The sequence below is a fragment of the Thermobia domestica genome, chromosome 2, assembly GCF_964235325.1.
Source record: "Thermobia domestica chromosome 2, izTheDome1.hap1.1, whole genome shotgun sequence".
NCBI lineage: Eukaryota > Metazoa > Arthropoda > Insecta > Zygentoma > Lepismatidae > Thermobia > Thermobia domestica.
In genome coordinates this window covers 20,671,852-20,675,756 of record NC_137455.1, presented here as the reverse complement: position 1 = coordinate 20,675,756, position 3,905 = coordinate 20,671,852, and positions in this window count along the sequence as shown.

Genomic DNA, 3,905 nt, shown 5'->3' with positions numbered 1-3,905 from the left:
AACAATAGGCTATCAAATCCAATTAACAGAACCAGGAAACTCTAAATGGGAATTTTGCTTACTTCCAAGACACTACTCCTGCACGTGCACCATTCTTCCTATAGTTAACAGAAAACTGTTCAGTAATTCTACAAGAGAATGCTCGAAATCTTCTAATCAATAGAAGACGATAAGGTGAAGAGAACCCTCGAACTCAGCTTCGGTTGCACTTATATCTAATCTCAAGGAAAGCTTAGCTGAAATTGTCACTATTCATTCAATTATTCTAAGGAATGTTAACAAGAGTTGGGAGCCATTTTCTCTACATGATTCCCCATGCAATGAGCTTCCTCATCATCGTTCGTAATCAAACAGCTTGAAACAGAAAGCAAGACCTTTTCTAGGAGCTTTCTAACCTAACAATTATGATTTCAAAGCAAGGTTGGCTGGTTTAAGTCAAAACCAGCTGTTTTTTTTTAACTGGTTTAAACCAAAAAACGAAAAATGTTCGTAAAAGTGCAAGTGTTCGTAAAATCTTGATGAACACATATTTGTGGGTTATCACGTGTCACTCCCGCATATTATTCGTATTACACTCAGACCTAAATTTCCCATTCACTACTCAAAGAGATTATACTACGAAATCAACTTCTTATATAAGTTTATGAAGTTTCTTTTATGATTTTTTTTATAGTTTGTTATTACTGTTATGCAATTGCAATCAAAGAAAAAATCTAAATATTGTTTTGTTTTAAAAACGTTTACTATTGATAAAATACATCGAAATGCCGTACTTTTTTTTTTTTTTTTTTGGAGGGGAAGTCATACAAACCCCACGAGAGGCATTTACTGAAATCAGAAGTATCTTTGATATCTATTTATGTATAAATGGGTTAAAGCCAAAGTGAACTCAAATAATTCTTATCTTTATTCACTTTTCTTACTGATATACAAATTACGTCGTCGTATTTCATTAACTGGGACTAATAAAAGTCGTAGTGAACTAACTTCAACTCAATTAGTTTTTCTGTACTCTGCAGTATTTTGAAATTGTCCATATGTAATTCTGTACAATGGTTTCACTTGTGCAACTGTTTAACTTTTTGTCCTTCTCAAATGACTCTTGACAATTATATTAACAAGTATGTAAAGATCAATACAACGTATTTTTATCAGGAGTCCTTCGTGAGTGAGTCGGCAGACGTATCACATTTGGGGCCAATTAGTCCCGGTTTCGAGTTCAAAGGAAGGACAATTTGATTCGGATGTAAGTCGAGAAACGGTTTGGACTCCGCTTTAAGCTTGTGTGACCCCTTCCAGAATAACCCGGTTGTTGCATAATAACACGAAGGTGAAACAAACTTATTTCTGTCCATACGTGATAGAAATACATAGAGGAAATTATTTAAACCAAAAAAACCTGGTTTAAACAAACAAAGAAAAAGGTTTAAACAACAACAACAACAAAAAACAGGTTTAAACAAAACAGTTTTTTTTTTTTTTTAAATAAAAACCATGGTTTTTGCCAACCCTGCTTCAAAGCGACTTGGGGTATAAAGGGAAACAAACGGTGCTATCCCAGTTTAGGTATCCACAGATTTGTAAAATTTACGGAAGAAATGTGTAATGCTATTAGAAAATAGGAGTTTATATGTAATCAAAATATACGGCGATCCTATAACATGTCTAATAATGTAAATATACGTAATGCAAAAATGTATGCTTTCAACCACACAATACTGCAGAATGAGACCATGATGAAGTCAAGTGATATGTGTAGACTATGTTCCAGTACAAAGTAAGTTCTTAGTTTCTTCTCATATGCGACAGTAGTTTTTTTTAAAAATGTAAGAAGAAATATGTACATTTTTCAAAGAAATATGTACAGGTATGCACGGGCTCGAGCCGTGACCGCGGGCTTAAGCCGGATAAGGCCTACAAAAGATATATTATTTCGGGCCCGGGCCAGGATCGGGCCGTAAATTTTAAAATATACAACCATATTTCTCGGGCCTTTTCGCGCTTAACTTTGTAAATATACTGTACAACGATGTATATTGCACCATTCTTTCTGAAAGACTTTTAAAGCACAACTGCAAAATTAAACCTCTAATTGCTGTAAATAAAAAATACAGTTTTGTGTTAATTATTAGGTTTCTGTATTTCGGGCTCATTTGATTAAGACAAGAACTCGGGCCGGGTTCGGGCCTAAATGCTAAAACATATTTCAGACTTGGGCCGGGTCTCAACTTATAAATTCACGGACCGGTCCGGGCCCGGGCTAAAAATTCCGGCCCGTACAGATCTCTACATTACGAAGGTCATGAATGATTATGGGAAAATGGTAACTACCACACAAATCGGGATAAACACTCCACGGAAGAGGAACTTCTAACTGGGGCTACAAATGGAAAGGTTTAAGTTTGAAAAGATGCCCGTGGCAGTTGAGATCGGTCGCGTGGTCGAAAAGTTATTAAGTCACAAACAGAATCAGTTTCATTTTTATTTATATGGAAGATAGATTAAATTTGATTCATACGAGATATTAAAATTATATTTCATAAAATTTAATGTTCACAACGAAAGAAATATTTAAAAACAATTAAAAGATGAAACCAGGTATATCAAAGCACTAAAATTTTCTTTCACTCAAACGTAAAAATTAAAGAGTAATACTAAACCATATTTTAATCAAGGCACTGGTAATTCAAAATGGCGGAGGTACTTTTGATGTCATCAAAACCAATTTCAAATTTATTTTTTAGAAACGAAAGGAAACCTACATACGGAAATAATATGCCACAGCACGTACATACATATACGATTCAAATAATCTTATATAACGATCCCATCCCACGTTAGAGAATCGAAGCTCGGAAATCCATGAAAATGCAAAGCAGACGTCTTATATGAACCGAGATACCAAACTCTTGAAATGAAAGAGAACACGAAGAATTGAAGAAAGTTGAATCATATATATGTGCTTACCGTAGAACTTCACACAACCCAACAAAAGAAGAAGAAAAAATACGTTAATATATTTCTCGCAAGAAACGCCTACATATTCCGCGAAGCCGCTTAAAATGCGAATAGGGAATTTAATCTGCAGTCTGCTTGGGGGAACCAAGGGGGGAAGTGGAACTTCGCTTTACACGAAGGGCATGAGGGAGAAAAAAAACAATGTAAGTAATTCGTATCTTTTGTTTAAAAATTATGGACTCGTATTAATTTGTCAGTTTTAAAAGCCATATTCCTTCCTTATTCTATCATACTATATTAAAGGCATAAAAAGCAACGGGAACAGACATTCCTTTGTTACACAAATTCGTAAGTAGCATTCTGGAATTAAAAAAAAAAAAATCCCCCTCCAGATTTTGTTACAAAATAATAGTGGAAGAAAGATGATCTATTTCACTCCCCCATTACTGCATAAAAAAGAAATTTCTGACAACCATAACAAAAGAGAGGATTTTTTAAAATATAAAAAAATATCCGTTTACGCAAACACGAGAACATGAGATTTGCTGCTTTAAAAAAAAATCAGCTTGAAAATAACGTTTCTTTCTTCCTACGGGAATTTTAATGATCCTTTTTTTGCTTTCGTTCCTTAACCAGTAGACGTCTTAAAACATTTGTACGCGCCGAGGTTTGATCTTATCATTATGACACTCTTTCGTAATTTCATACATTGTTTCAAAACTTACGTTTTAAACCGACTGTGGTTAATTTCAGTAGGCCCTACAGATGATCATGTTTTACACAATTAAAATAACTATCTACGAAATTACCAAAAATGTTTTTTCTCTGTTTCTTGTGCCAACAAATGTTACATGTGTATATTTTAGTTTTAAACTTTCAACAATTACGAAAGACTGTGTTCCCTAAAGTACAGTTCTAAAATTTTTCTTTCAGTTTAACATCCCATG